Raw genomic sequence first — 19591 nt, 5'->3', positions numbered from 1 at the left:
TATGTCCTCATTTAAAACAGGAGTAATCTTTCTTTTACCAGAAAGTTCCTGTTATAACATAACAGGAGTTATGTGGCAATTTCTAGCTAAACATGGTGATTGGCAATATGCATACTTAGCTTTTCCATTTCTCATCGTGGAGGTAAGGAAGAGATGAGAGAGCTGACTTTTTGAAATAATCATTCAGTACTATCTAACATGGTGACATTCAAAATATTTAAAGTGAGTGGATGTTATTAGGTAACATCTTTTGCACTTTGGAAGTAATTCATTTTTTTCTTCTAGTCATATAGTGGTGAGAATGTTATTCGTAGTGTCATTTCTGTATTTATTTAAATACTAGGATTTCCCAAAATAAACTTTAAAACATCACTATCTTCATTTTCTGTTATATTTGCTTTTTTATTTTAGGAAATCCAGAATATTATTCCTGAAAAATAAATATAACCCTCATTTTTGTATTGAGTATACTTCTATAGTCTATCTACATTTGGAAATGTCCTTATACACTGTTTACAAATTCTCTAGAGGCAGATTTTTCATACCCGGAAGGTTCCAAGTCTCTACAAATCTATATTTCTTTAGAGTTATTTTCCCCTTAGGTTGTTATTCAGCTTTCAAACCTGATAAGTGATAATGTCTCATAGGATATGTATATCTGAACCATATATACAAATCTGAACTATTTCACTGAGGTAAATGATTAATCAACAGACAACTCCAGATGTCAGCCTAGTTTAGTATTTTAAAATGGCATTACTTCTTCAGCATAAGACGTCCTATAATTTCTTTTCTTGGTCTTTATTTGCCTGATTAATATTGATTAAATGATGTAACTATAACATGCACTTCTGCACAGAACACATCAACCACATCTGAAATGCAGCAGACTCTAAGCAATAATTTGAATAAGATCTTATCAGTTTAATTTTGGTAGATTTTAAAAATAGTAATCTTCCAATAATTTTATAGGTTGATAATTGGTTTTAAAAAGATAGAAAGCCATATTTACATTATCAGACATGGTATGTGGAAGGGTTAGCATGCTAAACAAACACCCAGTGGTCAACCTCAACATGGCATGGAATCATTGGGAGCCACAATGTGCGGTCCAAAGGTATTCCTCTTGTTGCCCTTTGTGATTGCCTTGAATGAGCTAGCTGACAAGGATCCATTACTGAAAACTCAATTGTTAGGACAGTGTGTGTGTGTGCATGCGTGTGTGTGTGTGTGCGTGTGTGTGTATGTAAAGGGGTGAGAGTGAAACTGGCCAACTGGCTTTCATAAGCCTATGAGTTCTCTTATGTTAACAGCATATAGTAATGGAGTGTTGGTACTAAATCAAGGAACAAAGGCTGCTTAGAAAGCTATTTTAGTTGGAAATTTTAAGTTCCAGTTGGAATAATCAGAATTGTTTCACACAATGTGATTACCATTAAGATTTTATTCCTGTGTTTTGTGGCATAATGGTATGGTGGTAAGATTTATGTACACTTAAAATCGTATTTGCTTAGACTTAAAATACCGAAACTTACACAGACAGATCAATTAGAAATTGATTACTAGCTCCACAATTGATTCATCACTGAGTTCTTGGTCTAGTAGACATAAGTCTTGTAAGTTTTACATAAACATCTAACAAAAGTTTAATGGCCTGTAACTTGGAGGACTGTAGTGACTAAGAGAATTTGCCAAAAATATGGACTAGAAATAAAGGTACCTTCCTCTTTTCTGTCTTGATATTTGTTAACTACCCACCAGGTATACAGGATTTCATGTTTAGTATATAATAAAATCCTCACAGCAATTCTGTGTATTTTGGAATTGCTATAATTACCTAATAAAGGAGTAAATTAAGGGCCAGATATTTTAAGGGACTTGCCAAATGGCACACAGCTTGTAAGTAGCAGAACTGGGACTGGAGCCTGTGTTCATCAGCTGCCAGAACCTGCAACTATTTTCACTAGATGCCAAGGAAGGGAGAAGCAGAAGCCAAATAAGTATTGACCTTTTGCAAAAAAAAAAAAAAAAAAAAAAAAAAGAAACAAAGGAAAAAATGAGACAGAACCAGGTAAGATTAGACGAGCAAAGTTATGTCATCTTTTCCTCTCCCCCAGTCACAGACAGGCTATTCAGCAAAGGTAGAGCAGATTTCACTGGTAAGCAAACCAGAAGTTTCACATGAAACCAAAAGATAGTATAGAACATGGAAGAGTATGCAGCTTAGCTACAAAAGCAGATCCTTAATATGAAAGCATCTTAGCACAATGGGTCCATTTTGCTCTTCTTATCCTTTTATTTAAGAACAGCAGGCCGGGCACGGTGGCTCACGCTTGTAATCCCAGCACTTTGGGAGGCCGAGGCGGGCGGATCACGAGGTCAGGAGATCGAGACCACAGTGAAACCCCGTCTCTACTAAAAATACAAAAAATTAGCCGGGCGTGGTGGCGGGCGCCTGTAGTCCCAGCCACTCGGAGAGGCTGAGGCAGGAGAATGGCGTGAACCCGGGAGGCGGAGCTTGCAGTGAGCCGAGATTGCGCCACTGCACTCCAGCCTGGGCGACAGAGCGAGACTCCGTCTCAAAAAAAAAAAAAAAAAAAAAAAAAAAAAAGAACAGCACCGGCATATCTTGGTCTACTGGCTTATTGCTAATGATGTTTGCAAATAAGTGGATGTGAGTGTGAGGATGCAGAGGAGATAGAGGAATGTTCATAATGCTAAGAAAACCATGAAATAGTAACAAGGGTATCATTGCATATTTTTAAAATTATTAATAAAATATTTCTTACAAAAGGTAACAAAGTTAATATTTTTAAAATTTAAAAAAGCAAAGAATGGTATAGTTCTGCCTTAAATGTTTATTTTGGTTTTGGATAAAATCATATATAATGAATAAAGTTCAGAAGGTATATATTTCATTGCTCTTACTTTTTATATAAGAACATGAGGATCTTGAGAAGTTATGCTATATGTTCAGTATTAGTGAAATTGTTCACAGGAAGAGTTTACTTGATAATTACATGTTTATCATTCAGCAACCATTTTTAATTATGACTTGATGTCATTAAGTTAACAAGAGTAGTCCAGTGATAATTTATCAAACACTGATGTGTCCACAATATCTTTTAACCCTTGCTCAGGATTTTGGAAATATGAATAAATATTAAGCCATATATTCCTGCTGTCCAAAACATATATCTCGTATATATTTCACATGAAAATATCAACAGCTTGAATTATCACTCATTGTTTATGTATCAACTAGATTTTAGGATATACTTATAAGCATTTTATAATAGAAGTAAAACAAAGGTGCAGAAGAATCTGAGAAAATTTCAATTTTTATCTCTACATTCCTTGGAGAGCTTTCTCAGAGCCCAACGGATCAAGAACAAATTACACTGCCTTCTCCTTTGCTCCTGAAGATTTTCATGAGAAAAGATCACTCTCAAAAGAATACTAAAGGCAACTTTGAAGGAAAAAGTACAAAATGCACTGCCTAAGAAATATCTAAGGCTGGGCGCGGTGGCTCACGCTTGTAATCCCAGCACTTCGGGAGGCCGAGACGGGCGGATCACGAGGTCAGGAGATCGAGACCACAGTGAAACCCCGTCTCTACTAAAAAAAAAAAAAATTTGCTGGGCGTGGTGGTGGGCGCCTGTAGTCCCAGCTACTCCGAGAGCCTGAGGCAGGAGAATGGCGTGAACCCGGGAGGCGGAGCTTGCAGTGAGCCCAGACTGCGCCACTGCACTCCAGCCTGGGTGACAGAGCGAGACTCCGTCTCAAAAAAAAAAGAAATATCTAAACCATTCTGTCTATACTCTTGTATGATAATGATAATAATACAATAAAACCATATATGTATAAGGAAGTTTATAATACAATACCTCTTTTATATTGTGTGGTCTGATTGGAAAACCATTCCATAAGCAAGTATAGAAAATGTTGTTTCAAATATTCAGTGTGCACATATGCATTTATAGACAAATTAGATTGTTTAAATAATTAAGCAAAAAATGTATTACTACTACTGATAATAATGAGTAGCTCATATTTTGGGGGGCTTTAGTTTGTGACAGGTACTGTTCTGAAGTTCCTAACATTATCTTATCTAATTCATGCAACACTATTATATACCATAATTATGTCTTTTACACAGATAGGGAAATTGAGGCCTAAATATGTTATAGAGCCAGTAAATGAGGAGCCTGATTTTGAAAAGGCAGTAAGTCCAACTCCACAGTTGGTACTGCACGACCAGAAAATTTATTCTGTTTCTCAGTTCAAAGATATGTTAGAGATTTCCTCAAAAAAAAAAAAAAAAAGATAAAGAAGAACAAAATGCTGTTCTCATGTTTAGATTATGCTTTAAATCTTAAGTTTGTTGCTTCTCATCTAAGTCTTAGTGTTGCTTACCAATGCTAAATCCATATAAGAATTCAAGATAAAGTTCTAATTAATTAATATACATATGTGTGTATATATGTGTGTGTGTATATACGTACATATGTATATACGTATATATACAGAGAGAGAGAGGGTGGGGGGAGTATGTAAAGGAAGGAAAATTGAGCTGTATGATCTGAGGAGTAGAAAATAAGCAATGTATTCACTTAAGAGGAAAGTAGCAATTAGAAGAAAGGTTTGAGCATTTTAACAAAGATGACTCAATGTGATAGAACCAAATAAATATAGCAGAACAGATACAGCACTTTACAGATGAGGATTGAGGTTTGAGGTAGGGAAGCTGTTAAGGATGGCTTGAATGAATGCATTTTAGAGTATTTTAAACACTTGTTTGTGAACACCCTCTCCCCATACAACTGCTGCCTGACTCAATGTTTAACTAATACTTATATGGTCCACCACCTACCCCCTGCAAATGCAGGGTTTTATTTGCCAACTTTAAGATTAGCCCTGATTTGAGAAATTTTATTTTCTAACTTGAAAAAAATTTGCTTCTTTGCTACTCCTTGGTATTTTAGAGGGATTGGAGGACAATTTAGGACTTAGTATCTTATACTTCACTGATATCTAAGCTAACTGTGAAATTGACAGTTAAGGAGAATAAAACAATTTATGATAAAATTGTGTAAATGAGTATAGGGAGTCTGGAAGAAATTTAATTAAAACATCCACTAGAAGCCCTAAATAAGATTCCTGGATTTTAAAACAGCAGCATCATATGTAATGAAAATGACCCTTTAAAAACTAGATCTAAAAATAAATAAAACATATTTGCATACCCTGGGATATTATGCACCCACTAAAAGGAAGGAAACCCTGTTACATGCAATGACATGGTTAAATATCCAGGAGATTAGGCTAATTAAAATAAGCCTATCACAAAATGATACATACTATATAATTCCACTCATATAAAGCATCTAAGTAGACAAAATCATGGAAGCAAAAAATAGAAGGATGGAAGCCAACAGCTGGAGGAAGGGGAAGAGGAGGGTAGGCAAGTGAGTGTTTAATGGGTATAACAGAGTTTTAGCTTTGTAAAATGAAAAATAAGTGGTGGAAATCTGTTGAACAGCAATATAAATATAACAAAAAGTATTGAACTGTAAACCTAAAGATGTTTCAGATGGTAAATTTAATGCTATTTATTTGTTACCACAACTAAAAATAAAATTTAAAAGTTGGATCTCTAGTAGAAAATGTTAGACAAAAGAATACTTTTAAATGTCCTCAAGATTTACACAATCAGTATAGCCTAGGAGGAACAAACATACATGGAGTAGGAAAATGGTACAAATTCAATTTATTTTTTTAATGGCTAAAACAAATTTAACTAATTATCAAAAATTGGGGTGACATCTAATATTGCAAAATGAAAGTTATCATTTGCCACTTCAAATTCCATGCCTAATATACTATGTTAGCAAGAAATACACATCTAAATTAACTAACTCATTTTGATTAACATAAATGTACCTGAATCATAAAATTAAAATAATGGGATTTACAAGGCATCAGCAAATAAAGGGTCAGTAGATTAACTACAGTTGGACTATAAACAAACAAACAAAACCCCTAAACAACCAGAACAATGACAAAAACAACCTACATAAATGAGACTTTATTAAAAGTTGTTAATTATTATAAACTTTCAATGTATATTAAAAATACCTGGCTTGGCGCGGGGGCTCACGTCTGTAATCCCAGCACTTTGGAAGTCCGAGGCATGTAGATCACGAGGTCAGGAGTTCAAGACCAGCATGGCCAACAAAGTGAAACTCCGTTTCAACTAAAAATACGAAAATTAGCTGGGCATGGTGGCGTGCGCCTGTAATCCCAGCTACTCGGGAGGCAGAGGCAGGAGAATTGCTTGAACCTTGAACCGGGACCAGGGAGGTGGAGGTAGCAGTGAGCAAGTTCGCGCCAATGCACTCCAGCCTGGTCTACCAAGTGAGACTCTCTCTCACACAAAAAAAAAAAAAAAAAAATATATATATATATATATATATATATCTTATTAATTTGTTCTGTCTGTAGCATCAATTAGCCTGTCATTATTTGCTTCACTACATAAATATTACATAAGAAGCGTATTAGTCCGTTCTCATGCTGCTATGAAGAAACACCGAAGACTGGGTAATTTATAAAGGAAAGGGGTTTAATTGACTCAGAGTTGCACATGGCTGGAGAGGCCTCAGCGAATTTACAATCGTGGTGGAGGGTGAAGAAAACATAACCTTCACAGGGCAGCAGAGAGAATTGCCAGCAGGGGAAATGCCAGATGCTTATAAAACCACCAGACCTCATGAGAAGTCACTCACTATCAGTGGAACAGCATGGCGGTAACCGCACCCATGATTCAATTACCTCCCACTGGGGCCCTCACACAACTCTTGGGGATTATGGGAACTACAATTCAAGATGAGGGTTGGCTGGGGACACAGCCAAACAATATCAGGAATTCTGTTTTTTAATTTCATTAGTTCATTCCTCAATTTAATTATTACATTTTCTGGACTTGCAGTGAAAGTGTGGATCATATTAGCAATGGCACTATAGGGGAAAAGATTGAAAATCCCTGTTATCTTCCTGTTTTTCAATAATGAATGATGTGCATTTGAACACTCAGTTAAACGATTAGAAACTATCTACAAGCTTACATATTAAACAATTTAAAACACATAAAGACATGTAAACTATTTTGTACTACAAGTATATGCATAATAATCCATGATATAATGCATTAGGGTTGTAGTTTCCTAAGGCTGCCATAAGAAAAAAATGTAGCAAGAAACTTAGTGACTTAAAACAACATGATTTATTGCTTCATTGTTCTGGAGACTAAAAGTCTGAAATCAAAATGTCAGCAGAAGCAGGCTCTTTCTAATGCATGACTCTGGAGAAGGATCCTTCCTTGCATCTCTGGCTTCTGGTGCTTGCCAGCAATCTTTAGCATTCTTTGACTTGTGTCCTGTTTTTGTTCATTTTTTTTCTTTAGTAAGGCACCAGAGAGAGCAATTAAACGGAATTAAGATAGGACCACCACTTCTATATCTTTTAAGTATTTGATATCATCTCCCAAGATGACATATTTCTTCTGATTTACCATCTTGGATGGAGAAGTGGGCATACTCGAGAGTTTCCCCTAATCCTTAGCATAATGGGTTTTTTATGAGTTATTTCAATTCCTATTGCTATGCATACTAATTATGCACTAGAGGCTGCATAGATGGTTATGCGTTGGGTCAGTGAATACTGTGAGCTGGCTGTGAGATAAATTGAGATAGAACTGTATTTAACATTTAGACTCTTCTCTCCCACTCTAAGATGAGAACTATGGTAGCCTTATATATCCTTTGATACAGTGTATGCCTGAGATATGTCCGAATATGTTCCTTTACCCACAGTAAAATTCATCAATTGGCTACGGGATTCTTTACAAAATATTAATAAAATATTTATTATATACTTATGTAGCCATTCTACAGTCATTGTTCAAAGAGACTTATCTTCACATTAATCAATGAACTGTTGTCCTAAAAACTCACTCACGGGATGGGAGCTGTAGCTCAAGCCTGTAATCCCAGCACTTTGGGAGACTGAGACGGGTGGACCACGAGGTCAGGAGATCGAGAACATCCTGGCTAACACGGTGAAACCCCGTCTCTACTAAAAATACAAAAAAAGTAGCCGGACGCTGTGGCAGGTGCTTGTAGTCCCAGCTACTCGGGAGGCTGAGGCAGGAAAATGGCGTGAACCCGGGAGGCGGAGCTTGCAGTGAGCCCAGGTGGCGCCACTGCACTCCAGCCTGGGCGACAGAGCAAGACTCCACCTCAAAAAAGAAATAAGTAAATTAATTAATCAATTAAAAAAATATATATATATAAAATAAAACTCAGGCATATCTGAAAACTTGATGAATATTTTAATTTTCGACTATATCAAAAGACATCATCTCTTAACTCTCCAACTCTAGACATTTTCTGGTAATACAAGTCAAGTAATTCTACTCCTTCCATAATTGACTGCAAAGGCAGTTCTGGTATCTCTTTTATTTACAACAAGCCATCATCACATGGCAGCTTTAACTGGACATTCTTATACTAAGACCAGCTCCTAGTTCATGCCAGTACATAAAATCTTGAGTCATAAACAATCAATAATCTTTTCTCTATCCAGCTTTATATTCCACATTTTCTTGTCCGATACCTTCAGGATCAATTCTCATCTATGGTGCTACCCGGGACATATTGGGCAAGTCTTATAACTCACTGGGTATACATACTATTTTCTCCCACAAATTGAATGGCATTATTCCTCAGGCTGTGTCATGACATGACCCTAGTTATTGGTCTGGAGGCAATGAAGAGAAGCAGAGGACAATCTTGAGGGAAGGAAGCATCAACCCGTGAGCCCTTTCAGCACTTCTAGACAAGGGAAGTGTATGTGGTGGGAGTGGCTCCTCCTCTCTCCATGGGATGGAATCTGTATCAGCTCAGATTCCAGGCAAAACATCAATTATGAATCTCAGGGTTATAACTCGAATATCCTCTTGCTAGACAGGTCTGAGTCCTAATCTTTTCCTGTCAGGAACCTGAATTAAACACAGAGGCTTGTAAATGCGATGCATGCAGTCGCCTCTGTAACTTCACTACCCTTACAATTAATTCCTGGGTTTAATTTTCAGCCTAGTTAACCCTGTAGAATATAATGTCTTTAAACACTGCTGTGGAGGCCTTTTGACTTTCACAGTATGCCTTGAATTTTAACTTCTATAATCTAAATGGGTCCTTTTCTTCTTTCAAGGTTTTTAAGCTATTAAGGAAAAAAAAAAATCATCTAAATCCCCAACAGTATAATTACTTTGACCCCTATTCCTTTCAAATGTCCCAATACCACATAAACCTGTACTTCAACTTATACATGCCTTTAAGACTAAATCACTTCCAGGCAAAATATTAATAATTGTGATTCTACTGCATTCCAGGGTGATCATCTCCCTAATTTCTATAGTAGTCTGGGCCTTTATATCATTTTCTGATGGAGAATGATTCAGTTCTAGTATACCAACACAGAATGGGATTCTCAGTGCCTCTTCTGATTCTAAATCTCTCAAATTTTATTATACAAAGAAAACAGAGCTAGAAACAATAGCATTTATGAAAGCGGATTATATTGGGAAGTAATTCCAGGGAAGAGAAATAGGGATCTGGAAAAAGTATAAAGAAAAAAGAAAACTAATGCAAGGGTACATTATTGAACTGATACTCACTGTTGCCAGTATAGGCTCAGTTTTGTTATGACTATCTGAAGAATTATAAAAAATGCACTGGTGAATTGTACCATGAAGGTACTAAAGAGGGAACAATTATCTACTGCTTTACTGTTCCTCATTGTTCAAAGGCTGTCCCATGAGTTATTAACTTCCTTGCACTTCCAGGTTTGTGGATGAGAGAGCAAGCATCCCACGTAGAGGCAGAAAGGTCCTAAGCAGAAAGTTAAAAGTTTCAGATGCAGCCAATCTAAGGAGTTGTCAAGTTATACCTATACACAGATGGTGGCCATGACAACTTCTAGCACAGAATTAGATTTAGAGCGTGATTTCCCAAAGCTTATTGCACATGAGAAACACTAGAAAGACTTACTTGTTAAAGCACATATTTCTAGTCTCCACCCCCCAGAATCTCTGAGTAGGTCTGAGGTATGGCATAAGAATTTGAATTTTTTACATGTTCCCTGGTGATGTTGATACTGATGCTCCTGGGACTACATTTTGACCACTATCTGGAGTTTGTAAGGTGGACAACAGGAATTGCTTTATTCTCGTGTATAACTTATTCAAGCAAGATCATCAATGTACACAAAATAATTGGGTGAAATATATTAGGATACAGAATAGTACATAATTTCAAAGTACCACCTCACAAATTTCTTAAGTGAAAGAAGTTATACATACTTGAAAGGCTTGTTGGATAACATTTAGCCAAATGATCAGAATTTGCTAAATGATGATGAAAATACTAAGATTGTATGTCTGCTAGTGTAATAAATTAGCTAGAAGTTTTATTACTAAATGTCTAACTATGTCTAACTTGAATCTTACAATGAGTAAAATAACCTAGATTCCTATACATATGAATATATACATGAATATAATATATATAGAGAGACATACACATATACATGCACATATTATGTATGTGTATCTTAGATAAGGCAAAAATTTGAGGGTGCCATTGCAGAAAAATGGAATCAAAGAAACATAACAATAAATTCATTGTGTAAACCTTAATTATATCCTGAGGGCAGCAGATGCAGATATAAATGGCACTATTGGTACAAATGGACAAATATATATAAAGACCCTATTAAAGTTAATATTATTTTACCAATGCTAAATGTTGGAGATATGATAATGATATTGTGATTATATATGAGAATAATCTAGTCCCAGGCAATGCATGCAGAATTATTTATGGGAAAAATGCCATGACACCTTTTATTTCCTTTTAGATATTCAGCACAAAATAAAAGAAAGTGTCTATAGAAACAGATAGAGCAAACTTACTAACAATTAATGAATGTAGGCGAAGCATATAAAGGTATTGATTAAACCATTCTTCCAATTTTCTGTAGATTTCAAATCTTTAGAAATATAATAAATTAAGCAAAATATAAGATATAATATGATTAGCACTATCAAATGAACCTTAGAAACTTTCTAAAAGTATTCGAAGGAATAAGAGATGAATTCTAGAATGAGAAATTGGAGGAAGTTTCAACAAGACTGACACATTTGTACTGGGTCTTGAAAATTGGAGATTTTTTGACAGATGGACACAGAAGAGAAAGATACTCTAGCTATGATAATGATATAAACCAAACATAAAATGTTAATGCTCAGTATTATTATTGTTGCTATTAAAAGTAGTAGTTACACCTCACAATTAACATATTCAAGACAGTGAAGGAGTCAAAGAAAATTTAGATAAATTGGCCAGTGTCTTAAAATAATTAGTAATAGCTTTGTTCAGTTGCAGTAGGTGGGAGCAATATATTATTTATACCAGAGGAATAATTTAAACTGTATCCAGGTAGACTATGACCAGCCCTCCAACAAATGACAAATATATCATATATTAAGCATATAGAGCTAGAAGTGGTATTGAAGAGGTTAATTAGTGTTATTCAAAATCTACTATACTTATACCAAGCACAGAATCTTATATCCATCATATAAACATGATAGGTTACAGGTGCCCTTAGGGCATAATTTAGTATAAATGAATATTAGATTAATTTGCTGGAGGAGCTCAAGTAGTGCATTAAACGCATTCATTAGCCCAACATGCCATTGGTAATTTTGTGACCAACTATGAAAGAGAATTAATCTATTTATTTTTAAAGCAAAAACACTCCAATAAAGATGTAGACAGTCTAATATCTTTAAAGTTATTAGTGATACAATCTTGAAGATCTTGAATCTCAGTTTTGAGGGCAAATAAGTATAGTTCAGCTGATTTCTAAGGATGAAAAATCATACTGTGTAAAAGTCTAGGTTCTAGAGTCAGATAATCTGAGTTCGCATTCCAGCTCTGCAAGAGTTTTGCTGTGTATTTTATAACAGATTTCCATCTCTAAGATAAGAATAATGGCACTAAACTCATCAAGCTGTTTAAAGATTCTATGAAGTAAAACATAGTTTCAGGCACAGATTAAGTGCCCAATAGGCCTTTGTAGTTATGTTTTATGAGCTAGCAATTGCAACTGAGTATTAAAAATTATAGGAAATTTTATGACTTAAGAAATTATTATTATATCTCATGACTGAGGAGGGTTGGAATAGGCTAATCTCAACTGTGTTTGGCTGATATTAAATGGGCTCACCTGGGGAAACGAGGAAGTTGGCTCTGTGAACAAGACTTCTCTGAAAGGAATTTGCAGGAAAGAGCCTTTATTCTAGTTAATAGTTTGCAAACTGACCTTTTAGTGTAAAAACAAGTTGTGCTCCAGAGAACAAAGACCAGGTTTGGGTTTTATAGCAAAAATTCCTGCCCAGGTTCCCAAAAAGTTCCACTGATGCAAATGAAATACTGAAGCTCACTTAACTCTGATTAGTGAAGGCATAAAGGTTCTGATTGGTCAATACAGCTGAGTGCTCATACAGCTTAGCCCTTATAGGCCAGGGCAGATGAGGTCTGATTGGCTGTTTCCAAGCCGCCAAAAGTCTTTTTTTAGATGTTTCTTTCAAACGGAGAGGTGGAGGGCATGTGGGGGATAGTCTAGCTACAGTTCAGTTTGGCAGTGACAACAGAACTAATCTGGCTTGACTGTAGAAAGACAGGTCCTGTGATACTTTTACAATATCTTCCGAAGAACACAGACTGCGTGACTGCTCCCTCACCTAGATATGGCCACCTACTTCTGTTTTAACGTCGAGTACCTCAGTCAGCCATGGTGAGGTCATTGTGTCTGTTGTCTGGGGCATATTTTAGCAGCTCTAATACTCAATTCTTATTCTTCCCCTGTGACCAGTGAGAGAACTCAGCAATTTTTTTTTTATGGCAATAGAAAATCACAGAAGTCCAATTGCACAGGCGTTTTTTAAGCCTCCGTTTGAATCATGCTTACCAGCATCCCATTGACCAACACAGATCACATAATTGAGCCTATAGTCTAAGCTACACAGTAAAGGTTATGAAGACTGGGAAAGATTGGAAATTGGAGCATTTTTACAATCTACCTAAGGAAATAGAGACCTATTTACACTGAGAAAGCAGACTCTTTTATAATATTTTTGGTATTTTCAAGCAGCCCTCCCTCTCATAAGATTCCCAAGAGAGTTAAGTGTAATGGTCGATAACCATGGAAAAGTGATATGTCAGTTAATTCTTAGCTAGTTTTCCACACTTCTATCAACATAATGTGCAGTCAGAACTCCTTTGAAAAGTATTCATGGGTACAGAAGGAATGATCTAATGCACAATGAAACCAACTTTTTAATGCATGACTTCTGACTCTCTGAGTGGAGTACACAGAGACCTTCTCCACTCCACCACAGGTACCGTTATGATGGTGAGATTGATCAGCTCCTAACTTTTCCAAAGATATTAAAATTAATTGCAGTGGAAAGTGATCAAAAAAAGTTAACTAAATTGAAATTTGATGTAGTACTAAACATTTCTCAGAAACACAAAAGCAGATGGATCTACGTAGGAGTTAGCAAACTAAATCTGACCCTTAGCCTGTTTTTGTATGGCTTCCATTCTAAGGATGGTTTTTACATTTTAAAATGTTTTTAAAAATTCCAAAAAATATAATGTTTGATGACATGTGAAAGTTATATACAATTCAAATTTCAATGTCTATAAAAAAAGTTTTATGGTAACACAATATATTCATTTGTTTACGTATCTTCCATGGCTGCTTTGCCACTATATCCGTGTTGAGTTGTTGCAACAGAGAACATCTGTTTCTCTTGTCAATTCCCACTACTGTTCAGCTCACTATAAATGGCAATGATACAATTATAAATTAACAGTTTCCAGCACTATGGGTATCATCATAATACATTTGATGTTTTTTTTTTTAACGGTGCATGACCAAAAAGAGGTAAGAAGAAAAAGTGAACTTTGAATGTCAAACTTTAAAGGCAGAGTGGAGTAATGCATTGTATATTATATATTATTATATATTATATATTTTTGTAATCTAATTGGAGGTCAAAGTATTATGTTTATTCAATATGGATACTATGGTTGTGCTAAAGTCAACATTACTGGAATAAACATTCATCATGACATTTTCAATGAGAAAGCAATGGTCAGATAAATTAGAAAATTTTAAATGGAGTAGTTTAACACTGTAGAATTCCTTTACAAAAAGGTAAGAGCAATATAAAGAGAAAGAAAAGAAAAAGAAGATGGAAAGTAACTTTCCAAGTGGTGCTCGTGAACAGGTTTGAACCAGCTCCAACACACCATTGCCTGTCCTGTTAAAAGTTATCAGTATCAAAATCCTGAGAGTTTTAAGTTGTCTTTCACTTAGTAGGAGTGGATTATGACTCATTATTTCTATTTTTAAGTTTGACTAGTTGCATCTATTTCTTTATAGCCTGAAAAAAAATGCTAAAATAGTGCTAAACATTCCTCACTTAAAAAGAGTAGCAAATAGCACATAAGTGATCAAGTACCAGGTGTCTTAGGTTCAAGGCATGTACCAGTAAATCACATATCAAAGTAAAGTTGTTGTAATTCCTTTTATAGGTACTGTACCTAGAATATTTTCTAAAATAATATATTCAGTCATAGTTCCCCAGAAATGAATAAAGTATATATTGAATTAATATTAAAAAATAATTGTGTTAATAATTGACTGGCTATTGCTGTGCAAAGTTTAACGCATTCCATAGATACATTTGCTTTTATGAACATGTGTTTTATTCCATTGCTAAGTGTGTTGTTTACAGAAGTGCTTTTTATTCATGCATGGAGAAATTGTTACATTCAGTTACTAGCTATTATAACATGCTTTCAAATATGATTCTAGCGTATTTGATTTGGACTACAATGGGTGAAGTAAAGGCAAGTACCAATTTTGGCAGGCTGATTCAATTATCTATCATAAATCTGGATGGTAGGACAAGGGTAAATAAACGGACTCCAGCTTTTAGGTCTGAATCAACATCTTCTCCCTTAGGTAGACTATATTACTCAGTTTAATCTAAGATTGCAGTTGGACAGAAGATTTGAAAAGTCTGAGTCTATGACTTTATAAGGATTTCTAATGAAGATAAAAGTTAGTCTTAGGTGGTCAGAAACCAATTATAACTAGTCAAAGTTCTCTTAAGTTTCAGTGTTTGTTATGTCTGGATAACGTAATTGAAGATAGAGAAGTGCAAACTAGAATCTCTACAGGATCCAAACACAGGGCTAGACACGGGGAAACTCAAGCAACTTTCCTTACAAAAGATAATAAAAATTGAGTGTATTCTTGCTTATTCTTCTGACCCTTTAAACTTGTGTTCCCAAAGTTTTTTTATTCATTATGAATATCATCCCAGACTACTTACTATTAATATCTCCTTGACTTAATTTTACACTTTGTGAGTATAATTTTATTAACATTTATGTTCCACATCCTAGCATGGTGCCTAACACAAAATAGCACCTAATAAATATTCTCAATCCATCTATGCTTTTAACAAATACTTGATAGCCTACTACATTTCAGGTGTTATGCTAGATAATGCAGATAGAGCAGTGAACAAGGAAACAAGGTTTATGAAACTCACAGTCTAGTGGGAAAAAATAAACATGCTAATATACAGCATCTCTACATTCTGTAATAAGCAATATGAGGGTAATATTGTAACCCACTGTAATGCCTGCATGACACTGCTGAATTTCTGCATTGCCCTAACTCTGCTTCTCTTTAAGAAACAGGACACTGGCAATATAAAATTTCCCTTTGTAATCAGACCAGCTAGGACTGGTTAGAACCAAGATGGCTGACTGAACAACTTGAAAAAAAATCCCCTCAGACTTCATTATAATCTCATTTCCATGCTAAATGGCACTCCCACCAGTGCCATGACAGTTTACAATCGCCATGACAGTTTACAATCGCCATGACAATGATCAGAAGAGGTCATTAGAGGACAAAAAGGAAGGTGACACTCTGGTTCTGAGAATCTCACTGTCCTTTTCTGGAAAAAGACATGAATATTCCTCCCTTGCCTTAAATGCCCAACCTCTTTGTTAGAGAAAACTGTATGTTAACCCCCTCAACCCTCACTAGTCAAAAAGTTTATATGTGAGCCAAGTTCTTGCTACTCAGTTCTGCAGCCATCAAGTAAAGCCTGCACTGCTTGACATCCACCTTCGATATTGCATATTGGCCTTAAAGACACCATTTGTTGGGGAACCAACTTTGTCAGTAAGAATATAATAGGATGTAGTCTTTGAGTTGATTTCTGAAGGAGTAGGATAATCCATACAAATAGATACGTATTATTAAGCCCCTTACCTTGTTTTTCCTGAGGAAACTGTCCTAAAGGTCCAATGGTAAATAAATCCGTAAGTTATGAACTGTAGATCATACTCAGATGATTCTCTCTTTTATCTACTACAGAGCATATTTTCTCCTTACTATAGGTATACCCAAAGATACTACTGGGCTTAGGGAAGATACAGGTTTTCCATTGCCAGAAGCTTGGGTAATTTGGAAGGTTCTCTTTGGATCACTTCTCTCAGTGATCCGAAATTGCAAATATAAGATTAATAGACTCTCCTCCCAGGGCCTTGCAAGAATCTTTTGAAATCAGGGGCACTAAAACATATTTTTCATTTGTTTCATGGAGAATCATTGAGATTGCCAGATTTAGAAAATAAAATGGAGAAAGACTAGTTAAATTTAAATTTAAAATGAGCAAAGAATAATTTTTAGTATTAGTATGTCCCAAATAGTGTATGGAATATGCTCATATGTGAAAAAAAGTGTTGTTTATCTGAAATTCAAGTTTATCTGGGTGTCTGGTATTTACTGTCAATCTGATGGGGAGTTAGGAAATCCCCATATTGCCGAGGTGGCAGAGGTGGGGAACTGCACGTAGAAACAACATATAAACTACATTAATGGGAATAGGAGAGAATAGAGAAGAACCTTGTTTTGAATGACTTTTCTGCATAGGTCTTTCATATTTCTGTACATCTAAGGATAAATACTTAGTTTGCTCCAGACTGTTTTTTTTTTTTTTCAAAGATTTTCGTATAAACAAATATCCTTGAAAGACAGAGATGCTTCCCTCCCTAGAGCTGATTTTTGTATATTCTAGGCTAATAATGTCTCTCTCCAGAGGGGAATGATGGATAAGTTTTGACAGGATCCTCTTCTATAATAGTGGTGCTTGCTAATATTGGTGCTCTTCTCCTGTATCATGGCCTCACTCACTAACCATCTGTTGCTAGAGTATTAAATGAATATTGCTTGTCATACCACGAAAAATCTTTCCCAAACTCAATCCCTTAAAATTCCCATAATACACTAATTTGTGCTCTAATAAAGCCAAACACACACAGACTCACACACACATACACTTGCACACACTGCCACTGCTGTTAAGAAATATCTTGACTTTGCTGCAGTCATTTTTATTTCCCTTTATTGAGCAGTCCAGAACAATAAAATACCCATACCTCATAGCAACAAAAATTCAGATGCCTTGATTTCAGAAACTGACAGCTTGGCAGATGGTGTAGGTTATTTTGGATTTTTATAGGCTTTTTGTGTATAAGTCGTATGTCACATACTAGATAAATAGCACAAGGTCAGATGCGTATTATAAATTTTTGAAGTCCCAGTACTAGCACTGTAAATTATATTTGATAAATGTTTATTGCTCAGATATTTGAGTGTGCCCTTCTTCTGTACTATAATATTTGGCAACTTGCTCCAATGTTACAAATTTGTTTAATTTCTCCCTAAAATGACTTGTCTCAAGCACTCCAACACAAAACGCATATGGCCTAAGAGGAGAAACTCGTTTATTCGCTTGGTCGTCTTTTGAATTTCTTACAACTTTCCATGCACAGGGTACTTTCAGCACACTTGTTTTAAGAGAGGGTTGCTCTTGGAAGAGACGCTGAAAGGCTTTCCTTTACCTGCTCTTCCCTAAGTCTCTCCCAACAGACAGGCTCTTAAACTCTGAAGAGTATACCAAGTGTCCTGTTCCAAGAAGTTCACCTGGAGTGCAGTAGATCATACATTTTCCAGCCATCTAAAAGGTAAACAACCCAAAGACCACGTCACCTTCTCTCACTCTCTTCCATTTGTTTACCAATGACTCTCATATGTGGCCTGTTAACAATCTACTCTGAAGAAAAAAAAGCACAATGAGGCAATCACACTGAACATATCAGCATCAGAGAACACAGCTACCTTCCTTGTGCTCCCCAAGACCTCGTGTTTTTTGCTTTACTAGATACTATGTTTTCTTAATCAATCTATCAATTTGCCTATCACTGAAGTCATTAGTTTTAAATTTTTCACTATTGTTATTGTCATCATGGAATATCGTCTTTTCCAAAGCAAATATCATCACCCTTTGATGGTTAGTCACTGTATCTGACAGTGAAAAAATAGGAAGATATTGTTTATTCCAGCTCTTTGTAATTTAGCCTTAAGACTGGCTCTCATTCAAAGATTTAGCATTGCTCAGCAAATGAATCTTTCAGAAAAATTACAATATTTTATAACACAATTGAATGTCTTAAGCCAAGTTTAACGATCATAAGTCATATATTTTTTCCATAACCTTTTGGTTTACACTTGCAATTGAACCCAACCCCAATTTCATTATCAGCAGCTTTCCTATACTGCATTCAACTCTTTCATTTATTTTGCAATTGTTGAAATAAAAAAAAATTTGAGATGTTTGACTTAGCAGAAAGCATAGCTGAAATGTGAACAGAGAAAAAATCAATTTGACACATATGGTGGTATACAGTCTTTTACACTGTAGTAAATGTTGTTCTTTATATTACCCGAAGTATTTATTCTGTAGCATTATTGCCCAAGGATTTATGCACTGTGCCATAAGACAAAGAAATCCAGCAGGATGGCTCAGGATCCATATTCTATCCATGCCAAAAGATTTAAATAAGTAAATAAATAATAAATAGTTCCACTTACCATTCCAAATCTGGCTGGAAGTACACAGGGAGTATTCATTAGCTCACAGAGCTGAGGTAGGAAGTAGAATACCAGAAGTTCAAAAACAAATTTCACACAGAGTGGAATTTGCCAAAGGCCAGTGTTTCTTATGCTTATTAGAAATGGACCTATCATAACTTATATAAAAAAACAAATTCTGCAAACAAACAATGCATTTTTTCTTCTTTGCTGTACTTTGAAAGAAGAACAATAATACACGAGTTCTAAAAAATGAACATATGGGTCTTTAGTTTCACCTCATGCTTATGTAAAGTAGAACTTATTCCTTAATTTTAAAACATACATTTTCCTTCAGAATTTTACTGTTATGGTACATGAAACTGAGAGTGGCATGTGTTACCTCTAGTACAAATGTTCACTGATGATTTTTTTTATTTTTAAAACCAAGTGC

Source organism: Hylobates moloch, unplaced genomic scaffold (assembly GCF_009828535.3).
Source record: "Hylobates moloch isolate HMO894 unplaced genomic scaffold, HMol_V3 SCAFFOLD_4, whole genome shotgun sequence".
Lineage (NCBI taxonomy): Eukaryota > Metazoa > Chordata > Mammalia > Primates > Hylobatidae > Hylobates > Hylobates moloch.
The sequence above is the reverse complement of the archived record's forward strand: the minus strand, read 5'-3'. Positions refer to the sequence as shown.